The 19,140-nt window shown below is 38.8% G+C and overlaps 1 protein-coding gene across 6 annotated transcripts in view; it reads left to right on the plus strand.

Moving 5' to 3' along the window:
- DTNA (dystrobrevin alpha) overlaps positions 1-19,140 on the plus strand; it is a 248,881-nt gene that overhangs the window by 58,921 nt on the left and 170,820 nt on the right. For 5 of the 6 annotated variants that reach the window (XM_054583514.1, XM_054583513.1, XM_054583519.1 and 2 more), the window contains exon 2: positions 7,133-7,259. The gene's annotated coding sequence lies outside the window, so the exon portion shown is untranslated. Of the gene's footprint in view, positions 1-7,132; positions 7,260-19,140 lie in introns of those variants that run through there. The other variant, XM_054583517.1, reaches the window with a different exon arrangement.

Consider the following 19,140-nt stretch of genomic DNA (forward strand, 5'->3'; position numbering starts at 1 on the left):
CACTTATCAAATCACATTGTATCATTAATCTCTGGGAAGTGTGCAAGACTTTAACAAATGAAGGAACATAAAATATGAGCAAGACATTTATTGTCATATATTACCAGGGAAATTTCACTAGAATCTATGATGGATATATCTTTATGTGGCTAATTTTAAAAATTGCCTTTTTATAAATAATTAGATAAATCTTTGACACATTTTAATTTAACCATTACAGTTCAATACAATTGTTTTGACAAATAAGCAGGTGTACTGAGCTGCAAGAGACAAAGTGCTAAGCTTGGGTAAGCAATTTTTTTCCTGGTCAGCAAAAGTATATTAATCTTTCTGCCTTACTTGGAGTTAACTTCAACACAAAGAGTTTAAAGATTTAATGAGGTCACCCCTATGAGATAGTTTTGGCCAGCGCTCTGTTTTAGTTTCATATTGTTCTACTTCATCCATAAAAAGAGATTTTCATCTAAGAAAATCTGAGATACTTCAGTTTAGTAATTGTTTCGGTGAGTAAGATTCTTATTGGTTTTGTAATTGTATTTTTTTAAAGATACAAAATGAGATAATCATTCTCTTTAAGGGTATTCTGAGAAAAAGACTACATGTATTTTTCTGATATTTTGGGATACATAGGTTTTATACAGTAGGGATTTCTACCACTGAGTAAGCACTACTATAAAATAAAATGATGACCTACTGTCTTACCTGAAATGTAGCAGAAATGTGTTCTGTGTAAATGTGAGTATATATAAAGTATATAAATAAACTAGCGAAGCCTTCAATGACTATGGATGTCACATCTCTTCATATGTGTCATATTCTTTAATTATCAAGTTTGATAAAATAATCTCATAGCTATAAAATAGGAAGTATTTGTGTTGAATATTTATAGACCACTAATAGATACAAAAAAATTTTTAAACTTAACACAAAATTAGTATAGTTTATAATTCCTCAGTTTCATTAAAAATTATGTGTGTGTATGTGTATGTACCTAAACATATATGTATAATTGGAAGTAAATGTATAAAATCTTCATAGCAGTTTTCTCTGAGTAGGGGAATTTTGATGATACTTTTTTTTAATAATTCATTGAATTTGCTACACTTCCTAAAAAAACTATAATTTCCAGCCATCTCTTGATTCATTTTTTATTAAACTTGCCTATGTATAAATGCTAACATGTAGCTAATTACTTTTACATTTTTGACTTTGAAAAAAGAAAAAAATTATGGGTGCTTAGTGAGTTCTTAGCGATTGCACTCCTTTGTGAGCTCAAGTCATTAAACATAAGCAAAAATGTTCTTTTAAAATGAAAATATTGTCACCTTGGCTGTGGAGGCTCAGTTGTTTGCCCCATAGCCAAAGGGCTGCGGGTTTAGTTCCTGTTCAGGGCACGTACCTGGCTGCATTCCGTCCCCCATCCAGGTGCATACGGTCTGGGTGTGTGTGGGAGCTAACCAACTAATGCCTCTCTCTTGCATAGGTGGAGTTTCTCTCTCTCCTTTACTCTCCCTCTGAAAGCGATGAAAAAATGTCCTCAGCTGAGGATAACTATATTAAATTAATTAATTAAAAATACAAATAGTATCTGCATTAAAACAACTGCCTTAAGCTTACAGTAAGACACAACAGAAAGAGACACAGTCTCTCTGAGAGCAATGCTGTGCAAAAAGCAGAGCTGAGAAATCCTTCATAAACCGCCTACTTGCTTCCCCGCACCTGATAAACAGTTAACTGAGTACCAACTGAACTGATGATGACAGGCAAGTCACCACCATATTTTTTTAAGTGTCCTTGTATGTCAGCAGGCCTCTAGCTTCATGGTGTAAAAAAATTCTACATCCAGGGCTCAATGTATGTGTCCCTTCCTTCTGACAGCTTTTTTGTCCAAATGTTATTGTTTTCTCTGATTTATCTTATTTTTAACATAAGTGATAAAGTATGATTTTTTTTATCCCCATCTATTAGAAACGTCAAGAGTGAAACACAACACTTGGCTACTATCTTTCACTTGCTCAAATATCCTCTTACAGTCCCAGTATATATGGCAGGGAGTATTAAAGTAGGTAACCAACAAGTGAAGCAGGCAGTGACTCTACCTTCCCCGTATAGGCACCTAAATTTGTAGAATTGTGAAGTATGGTTCATGTTTCTGCAATTCTTGGGCTATAATTCAGTGGAAAGAAATTACATATGTACTTAACACCTCTAAGATTAATTTGCCTGATTATTTGACCAAAGACAAAAACTCCTTAGCAATGAGGTGGCTGACTAGCACAGAGCAGATGCGGCCAATCTCAAGAGCACTTCGTTAGGCCCAGAATTCCTGCTGGGAGGGGCCTGCTGGATTTTGTGATTTTCTCTTCTGTGATGGGTCCACACTGGATCTGAACAGCTAAACTGTCCCAGTGCCACAGCCTCCTTATCCCAGGGGCTTGAAGTAACAGTCTATGACCTTAATAGGAAATATGTACAGACATCCAACACCTTTCTGGCTCTCAGGCAGAATCCTTTGTCAACAAGAACAAATTCTTCTGTCCCCAGCTTTGAAGCATCCAGAAAGTTCCATCTCCAGCTGTCCTCTCCCTGACTCTGTCCTAATATCCTTGTATCTGGGGTGATTCTGAATTTAGTCCAAAGGCCATGATCCCTAATCCACTTTGCTGGAGCTTCCTAAGACACTTTGACATTTTTAAACCAATAACTGATAATCTGGTGAAATGATCTGAATAAGTTCATGCCACAAGTTTATGTAGGAACCAGGTGAGAAAATGCTAAGCTTTAGGTTTGCGGATTGTTCCACCATCAATCAAATAAACATTTAATGAGGATTATTATTTATCACCAAGGATGATGAAGAAATAAATAAGGCAGTCCTTGCCCTCCAGTTGCACCTAGAGAAAGAAGAAAATTCATGGCAATTTTACATGATAACCTGTGTTGCAGTACAGGGAGTCAAAGGGTGTTATGGAAACACCAAGGTCCGAGTATGGAGGGAAACTCTAAGAGTAGAGGTGTGAGGTGGAGGAAGAGTTTTGATGCATGATATAGAATTGGAGGAGGCTTCACAAGAGGAATTAGCCCAGAGGTCTGGGTGAGACCTGTGAACCTTCAAGACCAGGGTTTCTAGCCTAGGCACTACAGTCTTTGTGGACTAGATAAGTACTTTTGTGGAGGGATGTCCTGCACATTAGAGGATGTCCAGCAGCATCACCATCCTCCACCTACCAGATGCCAATAGCAGCTACCCTCTCTCCAAATCAGAAAATGTTTCTAGACATTGGCAAATGTCCCAGGGGAGAGGGGGCTTATCACCTCTGGTTGAGAACCATTGGTCTAGACCAAATATCCCCATTTTACTAATAAGAAACTCTTGCATAACTTAGTTAGTGGTAGAAAGCAAAATAAAACCCAGGCTTCTGATCCCAGTTCAGTCTTTTTCTATAACACCAGGTGTTTCGGGGACCTCAGAAGATGTTTACAGACCTAAGTAGTTTTTCTTCATCCTTCAGCCTCTTCTTTGTTGGTGAGGATCTGGCTGATGCTGTGTTTGCAGAAGAGGGATAGCCAGCACCCTGAGCTCAGCTTCAGCACTGGTATGGAAACCTTGTGTGCCATTTGTATGCCACTTGTAAATATGGCACAAAGAGTCACTCGTAAAAAGCAGAACCTGTTTAAGTTATTTGGACAAGTAATTACTGTGTTTCAAGTGATTTTAATCATTCTTAGCCAAACTCCCTTAATAGCTGCTACAATTTATGCCACAGATAGTGTCAAGCACCAGAAAAGATTAAGTTTCTTATGTTTATGAATGCGATGTGGTTCATAACCTTTGCATTTCTCAGGAGCGCCCTTTGCATACCCATGAACATCATTATCTGTAGCTGTTCACAAAAGTGGTCTTCATCCTAACCTCTGAAATCTAGTAAACTAGACTCCTGGCACTGTAATCTCCCAAGTGTAACTGAAAGAGAAGAAAAAACTACAGAAATAGAGAGCTTCATCTTCATTCTTCCTTTAACATTGAGGCTCTCCTATTCTTACACAACAATGAAAGTAGATAAAAATGCCTACTCGTGTTCTTCATTTTTTTGCAGTGTGATGAAATTATTTTCAGTGTAGTGCAAACTCATGGGGGTAAGAAAGAGGAAACTAGATCAAATATTTTTAAGAAAGGAAGACTAAAATATATGTTTATTTATCTAATAAATATTACTGCAAGCCTACTATTTGTCAGGCATTGTTCTAAGCATGAGATGTACAATAATGAACGAAGTCCCTGCCTTCATGGAGTTTATATTCTCACGTGCAGTAACAATGAATAAATAGCAGCAGTGCTATGCAGAAGAATATATCAGGGCAAGCAATAGAGAGTGAGAGAGGAGAGCTATTTTAGATGGGAAAATAGGTAAAGATATAAACATAAATAAACGTGACTATTCACTCCACTCCAATCTAATATTTGGCTGACTCTCCCAGAATCTCAGTTTGGGGTGACTCCTTACACCACCATTGCTCTTGACCAAATACCACCACAGCAAATGATTATCCAGCCTTTATTTAATTGATACCACTAGTGTGAAGATTAGTCTTTCTTAGGTGGTCCATTCTTTTTTGTGGGCTCTAAGTTGAGGGGCTTTTTTAACTAAGCAAAAATCTGCCTCCTGCAACTTCTGCTCAACCTGTATGCCTAAAATATGGCACTCCAAATTAGCAAGATTCTTCTTTCTCTCGTGCTACTCCATGGTAAGGTATTGACTCCTAACTCCAGTCTGGGCACTGATGGGAAGCTCTTTAAGAAGCTAGATAAAGGAGAGAGTATTTTATTTTATTCCATGACACTAAATTTCTAGTCATATATTAGTCAAACTAGAATGTGAGAACTGATGGAGAATTTAAATAAGAATTTAAAGAGAGAAAGGTATCATTTTCTATTTCTATCCAATGTTCACATGAGAATTTCACTTTGCAAGTGTCCAGCAAAGGAAGAGAGTAGGATTGATGCCTTTAATTCAGTGGCAGCTTGGGAGGCTCGAGAGTGAAAAGAATTATGGATACAATTCAGTTCTGCCTACTCCAGGGGACAGAAACCAAGAGAGGTAGGGATGGAGCTGCCTCCAGACCAGACAACTGCTTTTGATCACTGCCTGTGAGGGCCAGGCTGAACGAGGGCCACTTCTTCTTGGACGAGGGAGAAAGAGGGCAAAAACTAAAGGCAGCTTACAATGAAGATATCGTCCAAGTTGTAACTTTTCTTGGGGTCATAGATCCTAGTTCAGGTGTACAACCTGAGCCACGCAGTGGGGAGCTTTAACACAGCATCTCTATCTGAGCCTTGTCTCGGGTCCCTCCTAGTCTTCTGCAGTCTGCGATGACCCAGGCACCCGGGCAAAAAATTGAATGCAAAACCTCCTTTCCAAAATGGCCAGGTAGAGGAGCAACAAGCAGTCACATTATCCTAAGAGGGCCTTCAGACCATTACCAAAGAATCTCTTGAGTGAATCTTTATTGCCAGATACAGTTGGATGTAAGTTTATCTATGTGTGTAAACTATATATATTTATATTTACATGTAAATAAAAATATATGTAATATCGTGTAAGATTTCCATGTATTTGCTGACACTATGTCTTGGAAAGCTGCATTCATGAAAGGGAGATTAATATTTTTAATATATAACTTATTCCCAGATGCATGTCTAATTTACCTGAACCTTAATTTAAAAAAATAGTAGCACATACTCCAGAAAACAAAAAATATCTGAAAGCACTGCTGTTCTAATAATACATTTAGTTCAAAAAATGCCAAATACATGTATGTACCTAGAAGCTAAGTACAAGGAAAGACAGTTGGATTCTAAGGTAGCAGAACAAGGGTTAATAGTGTCATGAAAATTTCTTTATCTGCTGTTAAGTAAATCTTATGCCATAATGAATATATCTGAGAACTTGGATTAGAGGCAAAGAAAGTTATTGAATAGAATTTTCTCTATGAATCTATCATAGGATGCCTGAAACCATGAAGCTAAATAATGTTGGAATCATTTTAGACAACCTGGGCTAAAGAAAACGGTTGGGGGAGGCAAGTACAGGGGTGGAGCTGGAATCGGGGGGCACCTGTACCCTTCATCCAGGGCGCAGAGCAAGGCTCCTCCTGTCCCGTCCTTTTCCACCCCCACTGCCATCAAATGCCTTCTCCCCTTTATTTTCTGTGATCTCCCCTGCTCCCCATTGTTTCCTTTCATCTTAACATGGGATTTTCCAAGCTTCAAATTTCTGCCGCTTCTAGCCGGCTAGCCCCTGGGATAGTGACAGCCAGCCTGTGTGTCAGTAAGAAGGAAGGGGGAAGAGATGGAGGGAGAGGGAATGGTGAGAAAGGCCAGCTGGTGGGAGAAGGTGAGCAGAGTAGCTGGGTTAGAGGGACAGGAGACTTTCCGTGCTGGGAAGTGCAGCCTGGAGCCAATCTCTCTAAGTTCTCAAACATGCGTCCTTTCAGATGGCAAAAGCTTATAAAGCTGTTCAGCTTCGTTAAGAAGCATCAACAGACAATTTTCTCAACGATTTACTATTTATGTTATTACTACACAACACAATAAATCATACGGATCATTATATAATTTCAGGTTGTATGTCAGCTTACAGCTGTCTGAGCTTAAACCAGTAGAGGAAAAGCTGGTCTAGAACACTGACTCTTCTGTAATGTTCTTGGCCTTCGTAGAAACATGGTGACACATTATTCCATAAAATTACCTACTTTGAATACCTGGAGGATTCCATCTTTTCCTTTTCCTGGATTTTTAATAAGGCTGGGTTTAGAGCCCACGATTCAAGGCCACTCTCTTGCTACTGACCAGCTGCTTAATCTTGCACATCCCTTCACCCCCGTGTGTCTCACCACCTTCATCTATAAAACGACTTCTTGCACAAATGTCTCTTTTTCTAAATATTTCTTAAAGAGAATGAAAACCAACTCTCTAAATCGAGTATTACAAATCATTATTAGTTTTTGTGTAAGACAATTTGTAAAATGCCATATGCTCTAGATATGCCGGTCTTGACATATTGCTGTTTCTGTAATAAACATGTAAGTATGAGTTGCTTAGGTTAAATAAAAACCTGTTTTCTCATTGCAGATAAATAGGATTTACCATTGCCTGGATGAAGTGTTTGGGAAGCCTTTAGATGCCATAGTCAACTGCCATTTCAGAGAAAAAATAGATGGTTTTGGAAAGTTCATGCAATTTCTTCATTGAATTTTAGGTGAGTGCGTCTGAGACAAAGACTTTAATATGGACGTTGATCTATTTCTCTTTAAAGTGTTTCTCTCCTTGCCTTGCATGAAAAGAAAATTGGGTTAAATACTATCAGAATTTTTAGTGAGGTGCCAGACAGTGAAAGACTTAGTTTTGTGCCCTTTGTTTAGTTTTTAATTATTACCATCAGAAACCACGTGAACTATGAGGTGTGAGATATAGAAATGGCCCTGACATCTCTTCCTGGTTTCTATTAAGCAAATGCCATAATACTTCATTCTATGCTAAAGGTCATCTAATTTTTAAAATATATTAAAATTTTTAATAGCAGAGTGATAATCCAAAATGAGACAAAACCACGTTTTAATGGTATAAACCAGAGGAAAATTTGATGGTGCTAATGGCAGTTTAATCATTAACAAGTCTGCGTGTGAGAAAAGGCTCACATTTCACAGGCTGCCCAAGGGGAGATTTTATAATTCTTAAATTAAAGTAGGGCATGGTCTAGGTTAGGTGCACTTCCTAAGTTGCTGTGTACGATTAAGCACACAACACATGCTCACATGTGCACATTAAGTTTTGTTTGGTCTGACCATAAAATGGATGGATAAGTATTTTTTTACATCATCATACATAATTACTTTTCCGTGCTTCAAAAGACATGAGCCTGCAAATTGGTGCTTTACAAGCAGTCTGCAATATGCCATTGTCAGTTTACAGCAGAACAGAGAAGAATTGAGTGGGGGTCTTATTGAGGAAATTGTGTCTTTCCACCTCCCACTGAGTCCAGTTTTTAAGTGTGGATTTGTTATCTACTTTGAACAATGGTGATTTCCAGAACATCAGAATATACCTCCGTTCATAACTCTGAATAAAACAATGTAACTGACAGAGTATTGATCACTGTCTAAATCTAATCCAAAAGACAATGTTGCCTCTTTTATACATTGATTCACTTCAGAATGACAGTGGATAATTCTCTCATAATCTTAAGGGTGTGTAAATTTGGTTTATAGGGACTGTATGTGGAACAAAAATGGTGATTTCATTTATTTGCAAGATGTTGGTTTAAGGTAGTTTCCAGGCGCTAAAGTTAGTAACCTTTAAAAATATCAGTAAATCAATTTGCCTGTGTAACCTGACTCTGGAAGAGAAAATGAAAATGGAAGACTGGTTTACTTAACTCTCTATTTTCCAGTTGTGCCAGTCTGTACCTGTTCTTACCTTCACCTCCATTCCTTGCCCTGCTCTTACCTTGTTGGTTCCATGGGAGCTGACTTCTATGGGCTGGGTTTTCAAGCGCCCAAATCCAGCCTCTCTTGCCTCCAGCTTCCCCCAGTGACCTTGAACTCTGTGTTCCAGTAATATCACCTCTTCCCTTTGTCTCTTGAGACTTGTAGGTAGTAGTACCTTCATCTTCCTGCTGCTGCTGATCTCCAGGTTGATTCACTACTCCCAATTTAACTCTTCAATTCTTCCATCATCTGTGTAAACATTTCCCTGGATTAAATTCTGTTTTAAATATTTACAATGTCTTCTCTTTTCTTGGTTAGATCCTAAACAACCAATCAGTACTTTATTCATTTCTCTCAAAATCATTGAAAGGAAAAGTAAACAGGGATTACTTGTTTCTCCCAAGGAAAATAAATGATTCTCAGGAAATAAATTTAAAGTTACATGTAAAGTGGGGTTTTTACACTGAAAAAAAAAATAACTTGATATATTTAAAGACATTCCAAGCTATGCAATGTTGTAGTGTTAATTTGTTGTTGTTAATCAAATTATTGTTGATATCCCCATGCTGCTTACCAAATTGAGATCTTTTAAATTCTCAAATATGTGCCAAATATTGTGTTTACTTTTTTAATATTCATATTTCATAAACCTCTGTATGTACGCTGTAAGAGCTTCTTCTTAAGGCATTACTCTCATTCCCTCATTCACTCTTAAATCTTAGAACTTCAGATCTATTTTATTATGGATCCAACCTCTCTTTCAGTAATGGTTTGCTACTTGAAGCCTGATGATTTCCTGTGATAAATTCTGACTATACTGGAAAGCAAAGTGATCAGGATGCCAGTGTCTGTCTTTTTTGACAGGTAAACAATTCACCATGGTCCCAGCAATCCCACTCATGCTGAAAGGCTTCCTTGTTCTTAAAGTGGCTTTTCATCTAATTATTTTGGCACTTCACTTGGTTATTTTAAATGCAAGTGCCTTGAGATTTTCATTGCTTTCTCACTTATTTGTACAGACATTTCTTTTCAATCTTTCTTCAGAGGTCATCGTAACTGCTCATGTGTCCATTTTAATGTATTGTGGGTACACTCAAAAGGACACAGTGTCCCTCCTACCAACAATTTTCATCTATTCAACCAGTGTTAATGTTAAACCTGCAGTGCCTTATTGGGAATCCTTTAGACAATGTGAAAATGCCAGCATGAGCAGAATTACTTGGGCCCCTTCATAACCTAAAATTAGGAGGCACAGGGATGAGCAGCTTTATAGTATAGTTTAAGATGCGATAAAAAACTGACGTTTTCAAAACACACCCTCCATAGTTTGGCACAGCACTGAAAATTCAAATCATTAACATTTCTCTCCAGCTTAAATAACAAGGCTTTATAAAGCCATGTGTTTAAAAACATACTCTTGGGAAGAGAAAAATATCCACTAATAATAGATACTACCTCACACATAAGTCTAATGAATTAGCAAGAAGACACTCCTGAGGCAGCGGTGCAAACACTCAGCTTCTGAAGGTTTGGTTCACATAAGCACCGGGAGACCAATGAAGTCATCTCACTAAGGTCATGATGGTGCCTGGCCGGTGAAGGGAGGCGCCTTTAATAAAAGATAACCCAGGCTGACCATATCTAAATGTGATATTGGAGGAGGGGGAAGGAGGAGTGGGAAGCGCTAGTCCTTACACAAATGAGCAACATTATAAATAGAGATTTCAAATCACTGGTGCCCAAAGAGACCAGGAAAGTGCTTTATCCAAAATGTAGTCGTCCTTCTACTGAATCACATGGTATAATATGGGAAAAATCAAATGTGCTTAAAGGCAGAAATCATCTGTTATCCATCTTTGTATCCCTGAAACTAGCCCAGTGCTTGGCACACTGTGATGACTGATTTTTGAATAAATGATTAGTGAATAAGGACAAAGACACACAGCAATGCTGGCTGATATTTCCTAAGTCCCTCCTTTATACCAAAACACTGTTCTGTATACACATATACGTAATTTCCCACTTAAACAACCCCATAAGATAGGTAATATTATCTCCTTTTTAAAAGATGAATAAACTAGGGCCCCAAAAGGGTAAATAACCTGCCTATGGTTAAGTAAGATGGGGAGAAAATTCAAATCCAGACAGTCTGGTTTCAGAGATTGAGCACTTAATTATTATGCTCTCCTCTCTCTCAGGTACTATAGTCAACAAATAGTTTTAAAACACAGGGCAACATTGTTTATTATTAACAAACTTAAGTCATTCCAGAAACACCTGTATTAAGAGATCTTGCCAAATCCTGAACGGGCTTGCTTTGAACACAAATTCCCTTTCCATTGTCCTCTCTCTCCATTCTGTTTAAAACATTACTGCCCAAATCAACTTCCTAATTTACATTCAGCTCTCATTATTTCTATTCCTTAACAGTTTGTTCTAAAATTAATATTTTAAATATCCTATTGTTCTTTCCATGCCATTTTCTTAATTTAAGACTGTGTAATCTTGAGCAGCAAGTTACTTAAATTCTCAGAGCCTCAGGTTCCCCACCTGAAAAGATATGTCAAATTCATTGTGAGGACTAGAAAATAATATCTATAAAACAACAAAGTAAAGTTCCTGATACATACTAGGTGCCTAGCCAACAGTAGCCAATATGACCTAATTAACACCACCTACTTCTATCTCAAAGCCAGTGTTGGCTGCCCCATCAACTGCAGAGTAAAATCTGTGTCCTATAATTCTTAACATGTCAAATACAGGCACTACAGACCTCTTGCGTCTCACTGTCTTCCTTTCTGCTCATCAGTTGATCTTGGCTAACGTAGGAATGATCTGCTTTCTCTAAGCCATGCTCTGTGTGCCTTTACTTTTGCTCATGCTGGCTCTTCCACCTGGACCCTTCTCACTGCACGCTGCTCTCCAAATCCCCGCCGCCGCCCCCTCCCGCGCCCCCCCCCGCCCCCCGCCCCGCCCCGCCCCAAGCATGCAGGCACGTACTCTTCAGTGACTTGGACTATCCTAGTAATTGTTACTGTTTTGGTAAGGCCATTGTTAAGCCCCTCCTGAGTCCCCAGTTATCAGTCCTGTCTCCTAATTCACATAACCCTTTGGGTAACTTCTAGAATATCAGCTCTTGCTATAGACATCCGAAAGAAAAGCAATCTCATTCAATCACTCACAGACTCATGTTGGAATTTCTCATGTTATTTGTCTGTCCTTCCTCTGAAATTTTCATCAAGAACAAGTTTCTTGTTCTGTTTTGTTCATCTTTGCATCTCCTGTACCAAGCTCGAATGCTCTCCTTTGGAGTTGGATGAAGTATGAAGGGTCGCGTTTTGAGATATGCTTGCGTGGTTCCAGCGTGTTGAAGGCTTTAACACTGCAGCCACTGCAAGCAGAGTCCTGAGGGGAGAGGGACCTTACAGAAGGCATCTGTGCCACTCTGTGCCGAGCACCAAGGCAGATGCTTCCCGCAAACATTATCCTATTTAATTGTCATAAGGACCCCTCCAGTGAGCTATTATTTTCCTCCTTATTTGGACAAGAAAACTAGGGTTTCAAGACTTTAGGTAACTTGCCAATGTCATACTTCTTGTGAGTGACAAAACAAGAATGTTTAGCCATATCTTTTCACTGCAAGCAAACTGCCACTCTAAAAGTTTCCAATTTAATCCTATAAAAATATGCATGGAAGATAATGCTATAACTTTCTATTTAAAATATTTCCTGAGGAGTAAGCTATTTATAAGTGTGCAGATCTTCTTTTCATTGGCCAATCAGTTTATGTTTAGGGCGATGCTAAAATTAACACTATTTCTATGCAACAAGAGTTTAAAAGATGTAGCACCTTGCGGCTCTGAGACTTATTTATACAAAAACCTCATTTATTGATGTGAGCATGTGCTTGGAAGTGATGGTGTCTAAAACTGCAGACCGACAGAAGTTTAGGGCTGGCTGTCATCCAGAACCACCCCTGGAGAAGGGAGGTTTAAAGGCAAGGATTCTGTCTCTCTTCCTTTTTTCTCTTTACGAATATTTGTGAAATGAATATTTATGACTAATTATGAAAGGGTTTGTTTAGGATACATAATGAGAATTTCTCTAGACATAGTGATTCTATTAGCATTTCTTAAGAGAGTGCGTAAATAAGTTCTAAATGTTTTAATTACACTATTCAGGTACCATGTATAAGAATAACAGTCGATATAAATAAAACTCGAATTTTTCAAAAAGCTATCTTCTGACTTTATTTTAGTTGCAAAAATCCAGTATCTATATAGAAGGATTCCTTCCTTTTGTGAAAAATTCTAATGATGCTTAGGACATATTTATACCTGTAATGATCATTCATTTATTTTTTTAAATATGTATTACAAATCTCCTAGGTTTACTGGCTTTTATGCTAGGCACCAGGGAGCCGAGGTAAATAAAGTATAGTTATTCTAAGTACTATTCTAGTTAAATCTGCCACAGATTAGAATTACCAGGCACCAAAAGGGATATTTCAGAAAGTCTATCCTAGCCCCTTTTCTTAGTCCATTTGGGCTGATAAAACAAAATACCAAAGACTGAGTAGCTTATAAAAGAAAGAAATCCATTTCTTGCAGTTCTGGAGGCTGTAGGTACCGGATCAAGGAGTGAGCATGGTGGTGTTCTGGTGTGAGCCTTCTTCCTGGTGCACGCATGGTCGAAGGAGCTAGGGAGCTCTGTGGAGTCTCTGTAGCAGCACTAATCACGTGCATAAAGGCTCCGCGCTCATGGCCCAAGCACTTCCCAAAGTCTTCACCTCCTATTATTATCACATTGGGTGTTAGGATTTACATGAATTTGAGGGGGACATAAACATTCAGACCATAGCAACAGCCTAATTGTACATTTGAATAAATTGAGGCCCAGAAGGGTTAAGAACCACCCCCAGTGATTAACAACAAAGCCCCAGCTGAGACTCTCTGAGTCTCCTACCTCCCAGGTACTTTCCACCGTTCAACAAGCAAGCCGATATTTCTGTATTTTTGGTCTTAATTTCCCCCAAGAAAAGTTTTTAGTCTAAGGAGAAAAAGACTGGGAAAATAAGAGTAATTCTGGTTTTATTTATAGGTTGTAGAAGTAGATTTACCATTCATCAAGTGCCTTTTGAGAATTAAATAAATATCAGGAGCTTTGCTAGGTGCTGGACATACAGCTAAAGCAAAACCGGAAATGTCTTCCTGATCTGCATCCTGCTTACTGTCTTGTATGCGTGACTGTTAACATTTGATTGTGTGAAACCCAAACTGCCCTTTAAAAGGAATACTGAACAATTCAGGCAACAACAAGCAAAATGTGACACTAAAGATGGCATCTAAAGTAATTGTAACATGGTTACTACTTTTAAAAAATGTAAAACAGTCTGTTCAATAAATACTTGATATATTAAAACAAAAAGATAACATATCTATGTCTTTGGTGTACTACTTTGGTGTTCTACAGATAACTTGTTAACAGTACAGAAGGGAAAGAGAATATTTAAAAGTATGAGTATATAAGCATATGTATACTGCTGTGTCTGTCTTTGAGTAAGATAGCTATACAGTATCTTAGAAAAAAAACAAGAACTCCATTCACATTCCTAGGTTATGTCCTTGCCTTGTTGAGTTGTCTTTTGTTGGTTAACTGTCCCTTTATTTCCACAGTAGAGTTTGCATAATGCTATTTATATTTATGTAAGTATGATTTTTAAAACTGTGAACAGCACAAGAATGGATGCAGCAATGTTTCCCTATCAAAAACTAAGAGTTTTGATGGGTTCACAAAAGTTAATAATAATGTGCTTTAATGTTAGTGTGTTCTATGAGCGACAGTTTAGTGTTTTAGCTTGCATTTTAACCATCATTTGATTTTTGTACAGTTCATTTTAGCAAAATCTTAAACTTTGATGATTTCAAATCATCAAAGCAGAAGAATAATGTACCTCTCTGTTCTGTTAATTCCTAACAATTCTGTAACAATGAGCTAGAAGTTTTACAGTGATTATGTATGTTTCTAATACACTTTCAGACTCAGATAAATACATGTGTTTTCTTTTGATTTCAGTTGCATAGATAAGTAAGGTGGCTGTCTTTTTCTAAGAAAAGGTTCTTCTTATTATACCATTCCTTACTAATATATATAAACTCCAGTATGACATGGTTCCCTTTCTGAAGTGGAATATCTTCCCAGGGTAGTAACATCAACAACAGGAACATTTAGAGAGGAAAAAAAGCCTTATTACCATTCCGGATAAAGCTACATCCTTCCCATTTAGCCGCAGTAAATGAGTCTCTCGTGACTTCAGTTCAATAGACCAGACCCCCCTTATATGCTGCCCCAGATTAAGCCCCTCTCAGTTCATATACCTCTTCCATAGCCAAGGGTCCCACCCTGAATAAGACTAAGTGTGTCACTCCCTGAACCCCTGGCACAATCCCACAGCACCTTGAATTCTCCTTTAGCAAGGAACATTTGCAAACATTAAGCACAGTGGTAAAATTACCCGAATAGGAAAACCTTCCTCTTCTCTCTTGGGTTCTCCCTTCCCACAGTACAAGGAGGGAAAGTAGGGCTTGTAAATCTCTGCCATAACTCAGTTCTTAGCAGGAATTCCTTCAGCTGATAAAAATGACTGGCATTTTCCATATTGTCCATCTCTGAGGATGCTGTATGTAGTAGGGTCATCGCCTATAATTACAAAGGCTTTTCAGTAAAATATTATTCATACACTTTCTGAAAGATACATAAGGCCCTCATATTTTGTCTTACCTAATAATGAAGATAATAGTCTAGTTCAGCTCATGATTACCTTCTCATTAAAATATTCAGGTCCCTTTCATACTCATACATTAAGTTTATGCTTAATGTATATACTAACCGCAATAGGCTGTGGTTGCCTAGTAACTGGTAGAGGTGTGTCCAAAGTCCGAGGAATATCAATGAATAACAGAAACATTGACATTAGTTTCAGCTGGATGACCCAAGCTTTAATTCTGCCTTAGCCATCCCAGGCGTTTCTAATAGGCTGGTGAAACACTAGCTTTCTCAGAAGAAGCTCATTAAATTATAAAAATAATGTCCTTTCCTATGGTCTGACAGAGGTGCAGAGAATGACTGGAGAAGCAATGGGACTGGACCCTAACATCTTTGATATAGTTTCTACAGAATACAGAACAAAGAGTCTGCTAGGATTCACACTCCCAAACAGCTTTTTCCAAATGCTTATGATTTTGATTGCTCAGTGTTCTTAGGAAAATATTACAGCATTTACTTCATTCTTTGATTGTATAATCTTTTTCAAGTTGACTTCTAAAGGATTCTGAAACGTTTCCCTCTCTTTTGAAAAACCATTGTTTTAAAAAGCAATGCAGAAAGAAGCAAAGTAAAAACGCATAGAGTAAGAGGACTTTTAGCTGGATAATAAAATAAAAGAAAATACCTGATACTTTCAGAGAAAAAACACCCACTTGGAGTGCATCCTTATAATTCTATTCTATTCTAATCAGTCTACTCAGTTGTATGTCCAGACTTCTGAATCTCTGGAGGAAATATTGCCCCTTGTTAAAATAGTTCACTCAAGCAGAGAGGGGATGGGAGACATTGCATTTTTACGAAAACAGTAATGAATATACTGTTGAGTTGAAAGCACAATTTGCATGAATTGTTAAGGAGAAAAACAAGACATCAAAGAAATGTCAGCACTGGAAGGTAATTCAGCTGTCAGACCCCATCCTCGTATCCTACCATGACTTCCCCTTCCCATGCCCATCAAGAGAGAGCCCCAGACAAGATACACATGTCAGTGCTTGGGGGAAAAAAGGACGGTTTCTTTAAATAAGAAAAATGTCACTACTCATAGGAAAAATCATATATGTGGACTCTTGCCAACATATAGGCAGGAGAGAAAATCATCCAGGACCATTTCTTGAGAGGCGTACAAAGCCCTTCCCCCTTGACTCTAACTAGGGGCAATTTTGCCCCCCAGGAGGCATTTGACAATTATCTGTAGAAACCTTTAATTGTCATGACTCGGGGAGAGGAGGTTCGGAACACTATTAGCATCTTGTGAGTAGAAGTCACACTGCTGCTAAACACCCTGCAACTCTCGGAAGAGTCCCCTAAAGGGAAGAATTTATCTGTCCCAAGGTGTCAACAGTACCAAGGCTAAAAAACCCTGCTCTAAATTATTAAGGGTCATAGTTACTCTGGCCTGGATTCCACATAAAGCGTTTTCCATGTGTCACCTAATTAATACTTACCACACTTCCATTGAGTATCTACTACTATTATCCTCATTTATTAGATGACAAAATTAAGGTTCAGAAGGTTAACTAACTTGCTCAAGGCCATGGAGTAAGTAAGTAGTGGACCCAGAACTCAAAGTGGATGAGATGTCAAGAGATCATCTCCTCTCAGGTCACTATGCTCCTTTGTCCAAAAATACCTACATCAGTAGCCCTCTGCCTCTCCAGATCATCCCTGTCAAAATGCAGATGTGCATTTGAGCATGCTAACAAGACATGATCATGGCTATTCATCTCTCCCAGAGTCTCGACTGAACTCATTGGGTTCTAGGGATGTGGATTGTTAGAAGGGAGAAAAGGGGTTCCTGAAAAAGGAAATTTGACTTTTAGAAGTCCCTCTTTGGAAGACAACTTTGGTGGAGAAGGCACGATTTCAAGATTGGACTTAGAATATAGAAAAGGTCAAATTGTGCGCCAAGGTTCTGATTGTGTGAAACAGAGAGCGCCTGGGAGAGCCGGCACGCAGGAGGGGCCAGCACGCAGGAGGGGCCTCCGATGAGGCGCCAGGGCAGCACAGGCGGGGCCGTGTGCCCAGGAAAGGCTGATAATCACAAAGCAGGAGGCAGACCATTCACTTCAGCCAGCGCTTCCACAAAAAGGGCTCCATCGACTACAGCATGTGGGAAGGGAACAAAAACCTATTTTCAGGGAATGGTTTTGCTTCTTGATTTACAATTCCTTTAACCTAGTCCCATTGCTGCTTTCCAACGCTTCCAGTGATGGCGAGCTGAGCCCTACAGCCTGTTCAGGCTCTTCTTGGGCGTTGACTCACCACCCAACCATACAAAACTATTTCGTCATGTGCCAACTTTTCAGTTTCTTTCTGTGAGTCTTTTTGTTTTTAGTGAAGAAACCTTTCCCAGACACTCCATGTATTAGTTTCCCAGGCCTGCTGTAATTACTTACCACAAGCTTAGTGACTTAACACAACAGATACTCATTCTTTCACAGTTCTGGAGGAAAAACGCCTGAAATCAAAGTGTTGGCAGGGCCATGTCCCTCCTGAAGTCTCTAGAGAAAAATCCTTCCTGCCTCTTGCTAACTTCTGGGGGCTCCAGCAATCCTTAGCTTCCTTGGCTTGTAGCTACATCACTCCATCCTTTGCCTCCATCTTCACATGGTCTTCTCCCTGTGTGTGCCCCTATGCCCTCTCCTCTTCTTATAAGGACACCAGTCATTGGATGTTGGGACCACCCTAATGCACTATGATCTCATCTTAGTCCTTAACAAAGTCACATCTACAAAGACTATTTCCAAATAAGGTCACATTTTGAGTTTCTGGGTGAACATAAATTTTTTAGGGCCACTGCCTGTATTAGTCAGAGTTCTCCAGAAAAACAGAACCAATGGGATATATATTTGGCAGGGGTGGGGGGGAAAGAAAGAGATTCACTATGAAGATTGTCTCATACAATTATGGAGGTTGAGAAGTGCCTAGACCTGTAGCCTGAAGGCCTTAGAACCAAGAGAGCCGAGGAAGTAAGCTTCAATCTGATTCTGAAGGCAAGAGAAGACTGATGTCCCGGTTTGAAAACCATCAGGCAGAGAGAAAATTTTCTCTGGCTCAGAGTTTAGTTCTATTTAGGCATTCAACAGATTGGACGAGACTCACCCAGATTGCTTTATTGAATCTACCAATTCAAATGTTGATCTGATCCAGAAACACCCTCACTGACATACCCAGAATAATGTTTAATGAAACATCTGGGCACCTCATGGCCCAGTCAAGCTGACAGATAAAATGAATCATCACACTACACAGCCCACTACATCCCCTGACACACGTTCCTTCGTATCTTCCTGGCATCACAGGCAAAGGAATGGCAATAGCAGTGACTGACTTAGACCAGCAATTTTCACCCTTTTCATCTCTTGGCACACAAAAACTAATTATTAAATTCTGTAACCTACCAAAAAATATATATTTTGTCAATCTGACAAAAAACAGGTATAATTTTTATTCATTCACACTAAACAGCTATTGTGTTGGTTGTTGTCTTTTTTTTTTTTTTTTTTTTTTTGACAGTCTAAAGGAAAAGAGGTCAGTGCCCTTGGCTACAGAGTCAGATTTACATGTTTCAAAAATTCTTGTGGCTTGCCACAACACACCAATTGAAAATCGCTGCTTTAGACTATAGTCATAACCTTCAGAAGAGGTCCCATATTGGCTGCGTTTTCCTGGGGTCACCATATTTCAAAACCTACTACCTCTACAGGTAGGAGTTCTCTTTGACCTGAACCTTGCTTCCCATGTTCAGAACTTCAACACCAATTCTCCCAAGACCTAATCCCCACACCCTCGCCATGCAAGTTAACAACTCATAATTTTCCAACTATA

This window comes from Pteronotus mesoamericanus, unplaced genomic scaffold, assembly GCF_021234165.1.
Source record: "Pteronotus mesoamericanus isolate MK-2021 breed Mesoamerican mustached bat unplaced genomic scaffold, CSHL_Meso_final contig_74, whole genome shotgun sequence".
Classification (NCBI taxonomy): Eukaryota; Metazoa; Chordata; class Mammalia; order Chiroptera; family Mormoopidae; genus Pteronotus; species Pteronotus mesoamericanus.